The sequence below is a fragment of the Anabrus simplex genome, chromosome 2 (genome assembly GCF_040414725.1).
Source record: "Anabrus simplex isolate iqAnaSimp1 chromosome 2, ASM4041472v1, whole genome shotgun sequence".
Lineage (NCBI taxonomy): Eukaryota > Metazoa > Arthropoda > Insecta > Orthoptera > Tettigoniidae > Anabrus > Anabrus simplex.
Window position 1 is genome coordinate 576,439,030 of NC_090266.1, and position 17,220 is coordinate 576,456,249.

General features: G+C 40.5%; 1 protein-coding gene across 1 annotated transcript in view; it reads right to left on the reverse strand.

Annotated features, from left to right (window-relative positions):
• LOC136862932 (zinc carboxypeptidase) overlaps nt 1-17,220 on the reverse strand; it is a 170,681-nt gene that overhangs the window by 36,532 nt on the left and 116,929 nt on the right. The gene's annotated exons all lie outside the window — the stretch shown is intronic.

Consider the following 17,220-nt stretch of genomic DNA (forward strand, 5'->3'; position numbering starts at 1 on the left):
CAGTTATCGATTACATACCGGAATGAAACCGACCGTGAGTTTTGGTGGTATCAATCATCGCAGCAATTCTCTGATTTCAGATGTTATGGCTCCGACTATGAGTTTTCAAACGCAGATTGATTACCTAAAATTCACTTATGCAACCAGTCCTCTCGGAAAATAATCATGTTCGAATTGTGTTAAGAGGCTGATAACAAATATTAAGGATCCCGTGATCTAGGTGTTGGGCCCCTTTGAAAAATATTCATAGTCAAGGAAATATTAATTTTAATATCATCAACGACTGAGACAAGATGTGATTTCTGGCTGAATGAAGGAAAAGAATCGATGTTCATTATTGCATGTCCACAGAATGTTCCGTCTCGTATCATCAGAACGAACACTTTATTTGTGGAAGAAACAAGATATGAGGGTGTCGGTAAATAACATACAATGTAAAAGAGTAATGCTCAAAGAATGGTCTTCCCGTTTTGCGGAAGCTAGCGAAGCAAATGTTGGCGATTAAAACTTGCTACTTTGTATACTCGTATTTTACGAGGACGCATTACTGAACAAAATGTCTTATTCGTGTCATTGCTATAAATAACATCAAATTAAGAGCAAATGACTGTCACACTTCCATGTTTCACACTGGAGAATGGAAGAAGGATATCCCGTCAAATATTTACAACACAGTGGAAGACAATGTGCCGGCCCCGTGGTGTAGGGGTAGCGTGCCTGCCTCTTACCCGGAGGCCACGGGTTCGATTCCCGGCCAGGTCAGGGATTTTTACCTCGACCTGAGGGCTGGTACGAGGTCAACTCAGCCTACGTGATTAGAATTGAGGAGCTATCTGACGGTGAGATAGCGGCCCTGGTCTAGAAAGCCAAGAATAACGGCCGAGAGGATTCGTCGTGCTGACCACACGACACCTCGTAATCTGCAGGCCTTCGGGCTGAGCAGCGGTCGCTTGGTAGGCCGAGGCCCTTCAACGGCTATAGTGCCATGGGGGAAGACAATGTTGCGTGTAAATGCAATCAGATAGTATCGTTAGTCTTAAGAAGGAAACATGACCCATAGTTCGGCGCAAATTGTACGAGTATGTTTGCAGATTTACTTACGCACTATCTGGTATGAACTGGAATCTCACAAAAAATATACTTTCTCCAACAGTGACCGTTAAATTTAACATTAAGAAATTAATAATAATTATAAGAAGAAGAATATCATTTATACTTTCACTTTTACTCATCAGGAGACAACAGAAGAAAGGTAAGGTTCCTTTTGAAACGGGTAGAGTGTGTTTACAATTGATTACACGGCATAAACCCAAAATATACCTCATGAATAATAATAATAATCATAATAACAATAATAATTTATGTACATTTCAAACATCTCTTTTCCGGTACGAAAGTGGTGTATTTCGTAATAAGGGAATATTTTGTAGCGTTGGAAACGAGGACATTTTTTAAATTTCATTTATCCACATCTACTTTTTTGTATCAAATAGTTCAGATTGCCCTGTTTTTATTTACTGCTGATTTGAGGAGTGTCTTTTCAAAAGGTGCTATTTCCACTTCAAATTTCTTTTTAATATTTCTTCCACATAAATTGCAGTTGTTGAATACCATCGAATGTCGTGAGCAATCCAGAACAGAATGATGTAATTCTTTATAAGTAGTACAATACCCGATCATGGGTATGCTCTATGAGCCCCTTATTATACGTTTCCTTGCCTTTTTACAACTCTCTGAAGGTGAAAACAGCGCTTTTTGAACAGATATTCCTCATTTGTGAATATCTTTTGTAGGCGAACTAAATTGTGAATATCAGTTACGAGCTAAGAATAAATATAGGAAGTCTGCTTGCAGTGGACGATAAATGTAAATTTTCAGAACAGTGTTCATTATGATTTATATTTCATCGGAAATACAATCATTGACCGTCAGATAATAGGAAAGGAGAGGAACACGGTTAATGGAATCTACTCGAATTTGGTCCTAACATTCATTGCCCTTTATTTCTGGTTCTACGAAAGTGGATTGTTTTATCTCCTACCTTTTCTTTGCTAGTGGCTTTACGTCGCACCGATACAGATAGGTCTTAAGGCGACGATAGGATAGGAAATGCCTAGGAGTTGGAAGGAAGCGGCCGTGGGCTTAATTAAGGTACAGCCCCAGTATTTGCCTGGTGTGAAAATGGAAAACCACGCAAAAACCATCTGCAGGGTTGCCGACAGTGGGATTCGAACCCACAATCACCCGGATGCAAGATCACAGCCGCGCGCCCCTAACCGCACGGCCAACTCGCCCGGTTATCTTCTACTTATAAAGGCAGTTCTGAGACCGGGATTTGGAAGAAGAATCATATCGAAGAACGAAGGATTACTAATGACCATCTGATTGTTCGGTGATATACAAATAATGAAAAAAGTGGACTTGAAATATCCTTTGGATAACTAAAGTGATTTAATTTAGTCACACTAGTATTTCCAAGTTCTCTCTTGATACTGAGACAAATTGTAGAATAAGCCAATACAGTGCGTAACTGAACAAGTTGCTCACAGTACCGAGAAATGTATCTACTAAGAAATTAATATTATTAATGAAGAGCAGTAAAGAATACGCATAACATTGAAACACGCGTGGCGGTTGTTTTACTTTGAACTATTTCATTTTTTACGTCGCACGGACAGAGATATGTTTTATGGCGACTATATGATAGGAAAAGACTAGGAGTGTGAGAAAAGCGGCCGTGCCATTGATTAAGAAACAGCCCCAGCCTAGTGTAAAAATAGGAAAACAAAGAAAACCATCTTTAGGGTTCCCGAATGCAAGCTGACAGCTACGTGACTCAAACCAGGCAACCACTCGCTCGGTAACGGTGTTTTTCCGGATATAGTTCCCTATTCAGAATGTTCTCCACTCGGTCCCCCTACAAGCCCTCAAGGTTTGTAATAGAAATTTAGATATACCCTTTATGTTCTCAATTCTGCCCGTTTCTACATAGGAATAGACAAATGTCATAAAGAGCATGTTGGATTGCTCCTGGAGTATATGTTGTTCGTAATTTGTTATATAGTCGTAACTGACGGAAATGACAGCGCTTGTAACTTCCCTTCTATTCTTTCATTCCTTTTCGTTTAAATCATCATCATCATCATCTGTTTACCCTCCAGGGTCGGCTTTTCCCTCGGACACAGCGAGGGATCCCACCTCTACCGCCTCAAGGGCAGTGTCCTGGAGCTTCAGACTCTTGGTCGGGGATACAACTGGGGAGAATGACCAGTACCTCGCCCAGGCGGCCTCACCTGCTATGCTGAACAGGGGCCTTGTGGAGGGATGGGAAGATTGGAAGGGATAGATAAGGAAGAAGGAAGGAAGCGGCCGTGGCCTTATGTTAGGTACCATCCCGGCATTCGCCTGGAGGAGAAGTGGGAAACCACGGAAAACCACTTCCAGGATGGCTGAGGTGGGAATCGAACCCACCTCTACTCAGTTGACCTCTCGAGGCTGAGTGGACCCCGTTCCAGCCCTCATACCACTTTTCAAATTTTCGTGGCAGAGCCGGGAATCGAACCCGGGCCTCCGGGGGTGGCAGCTAATCACGCTAACCACTACACCACAGAGGCGGACCCTTTTCGTTTTAATCCGGCGTCAAACCATTGCAAGCATGCTGCACTGTGCTATTGCTCATAAGCCAACTGCTATCAAACTGATGGATTTTATCGAAACACACAGTAGGATTTGCAGTTCTGATCCCTGTCACAGAGACCAACATGGCAACTCTTACAGTGCCACGATCTTTCCGAACATCCATAGACAGTATAATCAATTGGTAAAACATATTAGAGTTAAAAAAGGTCTTCCCCTTTGTGTTAGACGACAAGTTACCGCTTTCTTTCCACCTAGAAGAATTGTAAGCGAAGTCTCAGCCTAACACTAAGATCACCACAGTATTAAAAACATTTTATTAATGAACATAAATTTCCTTACACTGCTCTGTTTAAGCATTTATTGCGTCTATCGACAACACCTAGAAATTCTTCTGATCCACGAGTTCACAACAGTTCCTGTCCTATTGATGACAAAACATACTACTCATTGGTTTATATATCGTACTCTTTGGTGAATATGTTCTTCATAATATGTATTTTCCCCGCTTTTATGTGTATAAGTAGCATTTGAAGGATAGTAGATGAAAATCACATTTTGATAAGAGACAGAAGACTGCTAGGACAGGTTACAATTAACACGCATTTTTCTAAGTTTTGCAACGAAAACAGTGACTGTAGGATACATATTGGGATTTATAGAATTAAATTTGCAACTAAAATTTATTTAACCTAACGTACGTAATTAAATCTGAACAGCATTTATGTCCGCATTCAGCATGAATCTCTAATCCACTCGTTCTGACGGAGGGATTACAATATTCAGCTCTTTGGCACGCATGCTCTTGTTTTTTTATCTTTCTCTAGTTCTCATTATCCAGTTCGGTGAATGGTAAATGTTATCTGTCTCACCCAGTTTTACTGACGTCCGCTAATGCACTCGATCATTAAACACGGGGGACACAGCAATCACTTCCTCACAGCAAACCTGGGAAATGAGGTTGTGTATGAATGTCTTATCACGGTAAGATGCTTTGCCCAAAAAAATTAATGTAAATGGATTCTTACACCACAATTGTAATAATGTATGGATAAAATATGGCAAAATATTTTGAAGGATAGACCCTTCGGTCTTCTAACTTACTTCGAATTTGAGCAGACTTAAGATTGCATTAGTAAGATTCATGAACATTCTATAACACAATTATCCTGTTCTGTAACTTTTGCTTAAACCATTTCCCGGAGTATTTGTTTGGCAAATTCGACCCTAACAGATAATACTCGTTGAAAGTTTGAGAATTTTCTGATTACGGAAGCTGTATGTAATATATAAGTACAGTAATTACTCCCTGAATATATATCAGTTTTGGCGAATGTTTGTGGTTCACTGCGAACATCTGTCCTTCATTCAATGAAAAAAGTCCTATGAAGTGAAGATACAAGACGAACCAATAAGAATAACGCAATTTATGTCTTATTCAATAGCTAATAGCCTGTCACACTAATCGGTCTCTTGATTGAATAGGTGCAGGGAACGTTCCAACCGATTGGAAGAATTGGATAAAGAAAGGATGATGCCATGAGCTGAGGAATCCCTTGAAAGCCAAATACTATTAGGGGCAGAAGAGTAAAAGAGTAAAAGTACTCACTACATCAGATGATTCTTCCTTTACATTCTCCGCTGTACCGTAGATTGCACCCGCCCCCTACCCGTAGGGTCTCCGGTAGGGTCGCTTACTGGGTTAAAATCAAGTGGGCATCAAATACAAAATAACTTAGCGGCATGCAGGTTAGGAAAAACACGAGCGTCATAACAAACAACCGAATGAGAACAAGATTTTAAATTTAAAAAAAAATCATAGGTGCTTATTCCTGATGATTATGAAGAATGATACATGTGTACAAATGAATACAAGAAGCGACTTTACATAGATGCGACCGAGCTCGATAGCTGCAGTCGCTTAAGTGCGGCCAGTATCCAGTATTCGGGAGATAGTAGGTTCGAACCCCACTGTCGGCAGCCCTGAAAATGGTTTTCCGTGGTTCCCATTTTCACACCAGGCAAATGCTAGGGCTGTACCTTAATTAAGGCCACGGCCGCTTCCTTCCCACTCCTAGCCCTTCCCTGTCCCATCGTCGCCACAAGACCTATCCGTGTCGGTGCGACGTAAAGCAACTAGCATTAATTAATTACATAGTTGCGGATTGTTGAAAATCTAGTGTTTGAGGTATAAGACCGAGCGATACCACTCGCTAAGCAGCTAAAACATGACATGACGTGTACGGAAACATTTAACATAAATCATTGGAACTATTCCCAAATTACTGGGCAACAAAATTAAAACACACAATGTAACAAATCTGAATGGCACCTAGCCTAACACAAGTTGGTTTCCCAATGGAATAACTTTAGAGAATATGATACAAACAATGAAGCATCAGAGGTCTTGTGTTCGGATCGAAACCTCACCCGGATACACAAATTCGCGGGACCAATGGGAATACCATTGTCGACGCTGAATGACATCACAAATATAATACACAATAAGCACTCAAGATAAATAAAAAAATATTTACACAATACATGTGAGACATGGGTCCTATGTCCCAACACTGTGAGATGCTGCTGTACACATGCCCAGGACCGAACACGGGTCGACGATGTCTCCAGGGATTCTGAAAACCCTACTAGTCGTTTAATATTCAAGAAAACAACAATAAAAATGATAAGTAAAGAATACCGGGTCGATTATTTCTCAAGTTATGTAAATCAGCTGAGGCAATAAATCAATTGGCACGTCAAGCTAGAACAAAATGCCAGTCAGACTAAAAGCTGACAGTGTAGTCGAAGAACACACAGAAAACTCCACAAGAGTCTCGCACATAAATACTGTTTCCCTGGGAAAGTCACCATTATCACATGCGATACATGCCAACGGGTTAAGGCAAACCCTTATTTGATCAGGCAGGCGCCTATTCCCCTCTAACCTTCCCAACCTAAAGAGCTGTTCGCGATGGATATCTATGGGCCACTCGTGAAAGGAAAGCGTGGGAACAAGTTCGTGCTGGTAACCATCGATGTTTTCTCCAAATTTACGACTCTGTTTCCCATGCAAAAAGTTAATACTAAGCTAGTCTTGAGGTGTATTTCCCGTAACATCATTCCGGAGATGGGCACACCGAAATTTCTTCTGACAGATCATGGTCCCCAGTTTACCTCTGCACAGTTCAAAACCGCCCTTCAGAATATGGAAATCCATCACATCCTGAGCAGCGTGAGACATCCTGAGGGAAATCCTAGCGAGAGGGTAATGCAAGTGATTGCAAAATTCTGCAGAATTTATTGCGCCCGAGAGCATTTCAAGTGGGTTGATGTGCTACACCTAATAGTAATTTGTGTAAATAACACCATGCACGAATCTATTGGGAGGATTCCCTCTATCCTGCATTTCAATAGATATCCTGTGAGATCCTGGCATGGTGTCATCCAATGTCCCATCGATCCCCGTCCGTCACAGGAATTATGCATTCAGAGTACGGCAGAACATCTACGCCGGCAGGCGACCGCCGGTTACGCAGGGTGAGGAACAGGAGATTCCACCGTCCCTTAGAGGAAGGCGAATTGGTGCTTAGGAGACCCATGATGTCGAAACCGCAGGAAAACATCTATGCTAAATTTGCTCCCTTATATGTTGGGCCTTTCAAGGTGATCAAAAGTTTCAGGAATATTTCCTATAGAATTCAGAGTCTGGATGGCAGCAGCGAAGCTATATTCAATGCAGCGAATTTGAAGGTTTACCACAGAGCAGAAGAAAGAGTCCCACTACAGGATGACATCGCCTTACCAGCAGGAGAAATGGTCACCTAAGAAGAAGAAGAAGAAGAATTACATCCCGTAAATATGATCGTCACGTCGAAAGGAAGACAGGTCGAGGCACCACTCCAAGAGCAGGCAAGCAGCTGTAGTAATCCAGAGGGAGACCCTGAATGCTTACAATGTTCGTTCTTAAGAGAAGACTTTCTTGATGACATATGTAACGCAATTCTATTGTTGGAAGAAGAAAACAGGAAAATACGTGAAAGCAACAGAGCCCTACGTCAAGAGTGAGATCGACTGGGAAATTTTACGTAGAATCATGGTTCATTTGTATCAAAATTCCCATGTACAATTCAGAATTTTGAAGGAATATATATATTTAAATATTTTCCCTTACTGGGTAAACATTTCGTCGTTGTAGGTGGATTATGAACCCATAATTCTACGATGAGAAAAATATTTTTTATTTTTCTCAATATTTATTTCAAATCAACAAGCTACTTTTATTTTTGAGGGCAGCCATGTTGCGCTCCTAGAATCTCGATGTCGCGTGGGAAAGATCTCACCCGCGGCAAGCTCGTGAAATACCGTGACACCTCGGCGGACTTCGAGTGCCCGATAATTCTTTAAATTCACGGAATTCTGCGTGACGAGAGATTTTGGCAATACAGTAAATAAAGAAATAAATAATCTAAATTATTCTTAAACCCTACGTGAAGACAGAACCCCCAGGGTAAAACATAAATGCAGTTAAGCCTAAGTACAAGTCAGCGTCAGATCCGAGGACTAGCTCCACGTGCCAAGGTCAATGGATGAAGAAAACCCGCGAAACGCCCGGGCAGAAATAATTCATTTCACCTGTTGCGAGTGTGGTAAAATTATGAGATTAACATCTAAAATAATTACAAGTCTGTCCGGAATTCTGGGACAAGTCTCATAAAAATCGGTCTATTGGACGCGAAATTAGCAGATTACGCAATCAAGCTTAGTAGTGTGTATAGCGTCCCTCATAAGACTATAAAAGGAACCCCCACTGCATATTTTTCAGTGTCGATCTGGTTTTTGAAGCGGCGGTAGCTTACGCCCGTCGTCAGCAGAAAATTGTACCAGATTGATCTACAAACAACTTAGTACATGTTCGTGGCTGAGGTCCACACATTCGGTTAGAAATGGAAGGTGACAGAAAATTTCTGAACTTTTGCCGACAAACTGTGAAAGTATAGGCGTCTGTTAAAGTACACAGCAGATTTTATTGTATCACCCCATGTGCGTTTGAAAGTGGTAAGAGAGTTGGGAAGCTAGTCAGAGTAGTTCTGATTTCGTTATCTGTTGAACACCTGTTGTGTTGTGGGTGACAGAAGGAGACAACTCTGGGAAGAAGGCAGACAGTCGCAGTTGACTGCAGAACGAGGGAGGTTCGTGGTACAAATTATAACGAGGAAAGTGCGTGATTTGTGTTGTAATTTAATATCGAGTGAAAAAGGCAGTGTTTGTAAGATTGATATGTTGGAGAAGAAGATGCTATTTGTACAAATGTACGGCCAAAAGCACGAGGTCATCTGGCGACAATGTAGCCAGAGTACTGAGGATGACGCCATTTTGCAGGTCTGTCTATATTTGTATTATGTTGTAGCTAGATTTTATTGTCTGTCCCAACAAATTTTTCAAGATGATTGTCGGGTTGATATTTGTAATTATCAGGCGAAAAGTGTTATAATTTTGGTCAGCGTATGAAAATTTTAGTTTGTAAATTTCACGTCAAGAAACTGTAAAATGCGACGTTTAAATCTGGTGTTAATGTTCTATGAGATATCGTCCAAAGTGAGGAAAATTAGGAAAGCTATAATGGTAAAATAGTCGTGGCGAATGTCTTAATTTCAAATGTCAGGTGAATTCAGAAATGTTTGTCAATAATAATAATAATAATAATAATAATAATAATAATAATAATAATAATAATAATAATAATAATAATAGTAATAATAACAATAATAATAATAATGTCTACCGCGGGATAAAGAAATTTTTCTATGTTAAAAGTGCATTTAACCAGGATATTTTACAAGGATCGCAGGCATTTAGAAAATTTCAGTGAAATTCGATAGAGTTACATTTATTCATGGGAAGTAAAATTTTGGGACATCGTGTATATCAATGATACAGAAAATCGCGGTGTGTTCTTGGATTCTTGAGGTCCGAAAGTGTAGTAACAGTAAAGTAAAGAGGTGTATTTTATAATGGGTGTTGTTTTCACCAGAGGATTGAAATATGAAAAGGGTCTTGGAAATATAAGAAAAATGGATTGAGAGCGAAGAATTTATATATGTGGAGATGAGAGGGGTAGGAATATTGAAGGTGAAAGAAGCCTGGATTTTAAGTGATACCGCTGGGATAAGGCGAGGAGAATGAGTTTGAGACGGGCTATGTTTGCCGAGGAAGTATTTGGGAAACAGGCTGTATTGTGACAGGCTGTAGAGTATTCCGCTACCAATCCGAAATTTGAGACGACTACTGTGTGAGGCACCGTAGATTTCTAGTAAAATCCCAAGTCAAAACGACTCTAGTAAAGGTTAAAAATCTTGGTAGTAAAAGTCAGGTGACTAGTTACGTAAAGCCCGTATGAATATTAAGATAATGTGACCTCAAGGATAAAAGAGCATTTAGAATACATGGTTGGTGTTGTATTGAATTTCGTTTCACTGGATATGTCATGGATATAAATATTTGGAATTGACGGTAGGCGATTTGAGAGTTTCTAATGCGGTAGTGATGATTATTATTTTGAATACATCCACTAAATGGTAGACGTGTGTTGGGAATTATCATTGCTTCCCTAAAAACTTCACTGCACAGGCTGAGATTGTGTTTGAGTTGGAGAATTGTTCGTCACGTATATTTATTTTCGAGTTCACGTATTGTAACGAGATGGAGACTTACTGCATTTTCCGACTTGCATTCGTTTAATAGTAAGAGACGTGGTTCCATGTGTATTGAAATGTCAGAGTTGGTTTGAAATTGTTAGTTCGCCTGATATGCTAGGGAATGCGTAGTACGACCCATTTTTACGCCCGACCATAGATTTAGGACGTCACATGTTATCCTTGGAGTTACTGATGATGAGACGTCCTAGTTCACGCCCGACGATAGAATTTGGAAGGTATCGTGTACATGGAGATTAGTGTTAGGATGTACAGATTTTAAGTGAGCCCGACGATAGGTCTGGGATGTCAGCTGTACATACTCAAGTCTCAGATTAGATGTTTCTTTTGTTTTTGCGAAGTGACCTGGGCGAAGGTAGCACCTACAGTAAAATTTGAAATATGAAGAGGGTTAGATTGGTAATAATGAGGCCAACTAGTGCGTAGCTCCAACAGATGGAAGGTGTTCCCTAAGATAACGGGGCCGCTATCGGCGAATGAGGGTTGCCCAAATATTGGATATCGATCTGATGGAGATTAAATATTTTACTGTAATTCTCCATGCGTGTTGAGTTTTAATGACTTCGATATGTTATTTTATTTTACGGACTTAATTGTTTTGTCGTTCTGACGTCCGTTTCGTTTTGATAGTGTGCATATTGACACTCAGTGTATTAGTGTGAGACTTGAGTTGCGAATGCGGTTTCGATTCGTCAGCCAGTAATATTATTTTATTTTCAATCTTTGTCGTACTTTCATTTTATTCGTAGTTGAATTCGATTAAGTAATCACTTTATAGGTAGTGTTGGGACAAACAATAAGTAGATGGATCTGTAATGGTAGTCATTGTTTTTCAAAGGAAAGAATTCCTTAAAGTAGTATTTTTCAATGTGGACTGGTAATTTTAGTAAGCGTAACAAAACCATTTCTAACCTGAAAATCGGTTTGATAATAATACTTTTCAAGTGATTTACCACTTTTTAATCAACTTCAGTGTTTGGCATTTCTTCTAAATGCGTGATGAATAAGCGTTTCCTGCATTTCGCAGTTTTGTTCCTTTAGAACGACGAAACGTAAGATCCTCGCGGATCATGTTGTTGTTGGTTCCTTCCGAACAGCTGTTTGGGTGATGCACATTTAGCATCGCGATTACCTTATCACTTAAGGGTGTCATGAATGACAAATACATGGTGGAATTTTATTTCAATTGTGAATGATGCTGTTAACTCGTAGTGAACACCATGCTTTCCCGTAATATTTCGCAACCAATCCAAAGCAACTGATAGTCAATTTGGTTCGATTAAGGGTCCATTCGGTGGGTGTTCCGTATCCGTAAAGGGTATTCGACTGGTGGATAACCTTAATTGAGAGGAAATCAGGCGTTCTACTTGTTGAAAGTGAGATTTTCCACGGATCGTGTGGATTAACTCTCAGTTCTCGTTTGGAGTAATAGGTGCCCGGTTTTCAGGTCTTTCCTTTTTCAGTTTTTCAGTTTCGTTGTCCACTAATGTATTACTTTCTCCGAAGCAACTCTTCGATATTGTAAGAAATAAATCAACGCTATGCAATGTGACTGCGTTTAAAACATTCAGTAATAAATAATTTATATTTTTTTTAATTCAAGGAGTTATATTAAAATAATAATGTTGTCGTGTCATTTCGATTTTAATAAAAGTTAGTAAGCACATATTTGCTCCTCATTTCAAGTAGTTAGGCTCTCTTCTGAACCCCATCGTTTGGTTAAGATCGTGACCGAATTTATTCCCACAACGACCCATGATTTAAGAGTTCTATATTGTTCTACTGTAGCAGCCGCGGCCGACCAACGATGGAATGGTAAGTTCAAGGGTTCAATATAGTGAGTTCGAACCCCATTGTCGGCAGCTCTGACGATGGTTTTCCATGGTTTCCCACTTTTACTCCAGGCAAATGCTGGGGCTGTACCTTAATTAAGGCCACGGACGTTTCCTTCTTACTCCTAGCCCTTTTTCCTTCCCATCATCGCCGTAAGACCTATATGTGTCGATGCAACTTAAAACAATCTTTTTAAAAGGATTCTAACATAGGCTTAGTCATTTGCCTGACAATCTCCCACTTAAGCAGCATAGGCCACATGTCGCTATCCTTCATTCCAGGAAAGAAATTCCAATCTCGGCTCAATTCGGTGCATTTAAGGGTGTTTAAGTTAAACAGATCCATGCCGCACGTTAAAGTATTCCGGCGGACAGCTAGGGTGACAAACCATTCCGCATTTTAAAGTACGTTCTTAATGTCCTGCACGGTACGTCATTTGTCCCCCAGTTGTTTCGTTTCCTATCTGAACGAATCTTCGTGTTATTGTCATGGGTACGAATGTTCACAATACGCAACTGTTCTTCCATCCAGCTTCAACTAAACATAGCGTGGTCGTTTAAAACAGTATGACCAAGCTCGATAGCTGCAGTAGCTTAAGTGAGGCCAGTATCCAGTATTCTGGAGAGAGTGGGTTCGAACCCCACTGTCGGCAGCCATGAAGATGGTTTTCCGTGGTTTCCCATGTTCACACCAGTCAAATGTGGGGCCTGTACCTTAATTGAATAGACTATTTCAGAAAGCAGTCAAGTGCCAAAAAATGAAAAAAATGAGTTAATTGCAGAATATGTTACTAGGAGGGTATACGCACATTTTGGTGCTGAGACCAGTCAAGAAACATCCTCCTATAATGGTTAGGCGTTACGTTGAATTTCGTATTTAGTTCAGAAACCAGTTAAGTGACATCACTTGGCTGGTTTCTGCAGTAAGCTGCTGGTACATTTTGTGATGTGCCGCACCTTGCCGGTTGGCGCTGCTGTTCTGAATCCAGAACAGTCAGCTGTTCAGCTGTTTATATTGTCATTTTTGTGTTTCTGGAATCGCATGTTCGTAGTTTTCTGAACAACTGATTGAAAAAGTGTTTCTTTTGTTTAGTGCAGTGTTTTATAATTAGTGATAGCTTATGTCTGAATGTTCAGAAGACGAACCTGTATCAAAAAGGAAACGAGGAGTGGTAGACAAGCAAACTCACATGCGTAATATCATTCGAAATGCCAGGATAAAAGGAAAAGGTTATCTTGCACAGGAAAGGAAATACCTGGTCTGAGCCCTACATTATTCTTTGTTATTGATTGTTTTATGTGCCCATCAATATCAAGAAGATACGTGACCTAAATGCCTTAAAACCTTACATGATAGGATATGAACAGTTTTAGGACAGCATTTTACAATGGCCTACTACAGGGACAGAACATGGTGTGGAGTTTGTTAATGAGGATTAATTACCTCTTGTCATAATAAGGAGGCATTGCTGATTGCATCCTTTTAATAATTATATTTGTAGTCTACACCTAGTCAAATAATTTCTGTTTCCACAAATATGGTGTTTATGACAAAATCCTTTCGAAATTCAAGAATTATCCCACAAAAATATGTTTGCAACACTCGTTTATATCAGAAACCAGTTAAGTGGAAAATGTTTCGGATTTTTTTAGGAAAGTTAATAAGCGCAAAATAGTTTTCCTTAGATAGAAAGTATTAAATGGTATAATACTTTGAAGCTAAAATATTAAATCCCCTACCATAACATTTTGTCTGTTGCTAGACAGTTTTTTTCATTTTCCCAAAAATGACAGACTTGGCGCTTGACTGGTTTCTGAAATAATCATATCATCATATGCTTCATTAGGAAATTTTAATCATGATACAACACTGTGGACTTATTGCTTAACATGGCTTTGTGTGGGAGTCTGTTTCGAAGACGGTTAGATACCTGACCACGCTAGCATAAGGGGAGCGGCCAGTAGATGGCTTCAGACAACGAGTTTTGCTTAAATTTGAACGTGGTTGCTGGAAAGCGCCGCAGTACTCTTTGTCCAGCCAGTTTCGAAATCCGCCAAATCACGAGCTAGTACAAGGACTCTGCGAACTGCCGAACCGCGATGGCAGGATAACCAACCCTCTAATTACATCTTTGAAACAGTTTCATTCATGATAATAATCTGTCATTTCGCCGATATTCCACAGTTCTAATTTGTCCAGATGGACAAGTGTAATTTTTCTGATGCCTGAGATTATATTTGGTGCCTACTTAAGGCTTGGATGTTATTTCGCATTATCAACGGATTCTCATTCAAACTAAACCGTCCGCTCAACAGACTTTCTATTCTTCACAAGAGAATTCCGGCCTTTGAATAAACTCCAAGAGTCTTTATAACTGCTAGTAATAAGGAAGCGTCTCCTCATTCTCTGTCTGAATTTCGCGCCGGTTGGTCGCTCGCACGCCGAGACTATATTCACCGGAGGACACTTTGTTCTGATGTTTGAGAACTGAGCCAATGGGATGCGTGCGAGATAATTACCATTTCTTACTGTTTAACTGTGGCACCATGTATGTGCAGTATGTTAATTCGATCTGGGAGTGATCAGTATAAACATCTATCTGTAACGGCCGTGTAAGTGGCGCCAAGTGTGGAAGTGGCGTATTTGTCTGACGCTATCAGGACGGTAACGAACGGTGTTTCCAGTGCCGCATAAAATCCGGCTGATAACTCACGTCAATATTTGCATAAACACAATAATATTACGCTAGCGCGATCGCGGGAACTTTCGTAATCGTATGTTGCATGACCGCGCCAAGAACTGATTGCGTCCGGGCCTAGGTGCTCTTAAATATTAATGGTGAGTGGAACGAACTAATTTTCGCTCTCAGGCCGTCGCCAATTAACGGCCAAGCATTAAGGACGTGATCTTACATACGTGTGTGACTAGCGGCGAAGAAACGGTACCTAATTCAACTGTTTACAAGAGCCGCATCAATCAGCGCTATGGAGCCCGCGCCGAGCATCGATGGAGTGACTTCCCACATCCTGAAGACTGAGATGACCATGGCCTAAGTTCGCGTGGATGCCAGTGGCCATGTAAGCGTCATGGGTGATCAAGCCGGGGCAAGATAAGCTCTTTGTCATTTTTTAGCATGCCTGGGTAATAGTTGCACACTAGTTTAGATCATATGTGTATAAATAATTTAAAGTTAATTGTCAGCCAGATGGCACAGTGGTTTCCCAATTCAATTTACAGTAAATACGTCCTGGGCTGATGCATGCCTTTATTTTCCTTTTTTTTGTTAGTTTAGGTGGGTTTGAGGGTATGCCAGTGTCGTTATAGGGGTGTTGTTTTATGTTTTTCAGTGTATTCTATTATGTGGTCAGTGTGCAAGCTCTGATCGTCATTTACAGAGGCTATACGCCGGTGATGATGTATGGGAGATCAGATTACAGTTGTAGTTTTATCATATATTCTTTTTATTCATGCATGGGAATTTCAGATGTGATATCCGGAAGCAAAGTCGCGGAAATTCAACGTTGTGTAATTAGGGACATTACTATTCAGGGAAAGCATGACTGACGGCCTTATAGAACAGCTGAATGGCCGAATAAGATGCCAGATGTGCACGTATAGATGGAGGAATGTTTAACCTGGGGCTGGTTATGCAAGCCGTGAGAATTCACAAGGGAGTTGATGTATATTTTAGGGGATGCTATATTGAGACATTTGAAGGAGGCTGGAATTGCCGTATTCATGATATGAGGAGGGCGAGAACCCATATACTGCCGAGTGTAAGGCCCGAGTTGGTCTCGAGATTTATTGTATGCGATGTCTGTATTCAAATGAAAAAAAGGCTAAGCCCTTGTTGATGTGTGTTGGTCTCTAATCTGCGAATTGAGATCGCGGGTCATTTTATGCAGAAAGCAGTAACAGAGCTGCGAGTGTTGTGAATTTAGCCTTGTCTTCGTAAGAGAGTTTGCAGGTATACGCACCCCGTGTCTTGAGAAGTCAGGTGTACCACCCCAAGACCATGTTGTTAAAGGCTTGTCAGACCGTTATGCGTGTATCTTCGAAGACAATTAGGAAGTTACAGGTAACGGCTGTTTGCGACAGTGAAAGTGATCCTTAAGGGATTGCCCTTGCGTCTGACTTATGGTCGTAACCCATGTACCTGCCCGCTGAGGAGGATCCCGCTGACTACATGTGGAGCATTTATACATATTTCATTTTGTTATTTTACAGGTTCCACACTCCTACTGTATTTACATATGTTCTCTTGCCTGTCTGGTTTGATCGATGGCATGGGTGTGATGATGATGGCTGATTGTTTGCTTGTATTTGTTGTGTTTCCTTCGTATATGTGTCAATGTGATCAGCGTTGCTTTAGGTTAACTTTTTCTGTGTGTTTTATTGGCTCGGTAGCCAATTAGATGGTCGCTGGCCTCGATGCCATCCAATTGCTATGTGGGCGGCTACATATTTAGAATCTGTGTAATCATAAGTTGCAGCTCAGGGCTGAATTGAATTGATTTTGTTATTGATATGTAAATATGTATAGTTTAGATCGCTTACTAGTGTGTTTAAATATTTACCGCGGTCATGTATAGGCACTTTCCAAAGCGCATCCTATAAGGGAATTATGACATTGAAGCGAAGCTTGCGTCGACTTAAATTAAAATGTGTTCATCCGAAGTCAATCCGAAGTCGTGATTTTCTTTGTAGGGCCGAGTCCCTAGTGTATAAATTTTGTGTTTAATATGGGCATGTGCGGGGCACATATTTTACTTTGATTTTATGTGGCCAACATGCTTAGTGTTGTTACATATATATTTTTTTTTTTTCATGTCGTAAGTGAATGGGTTCATGTCTTTAATAAATCCATTGTACCCCCATTTCTCTGTCTTATTCATGTAGTCTATGTACCCGAATTCCTGTCATGTACCTTTGGTATATTGCTCATGACGAATTTTGAATTTAGTTTTGCCCAAATTAATTTTTTCGAACGGTAAACACATCCCTGCCGCGACTAGCCCGGGATATTATGAAGACG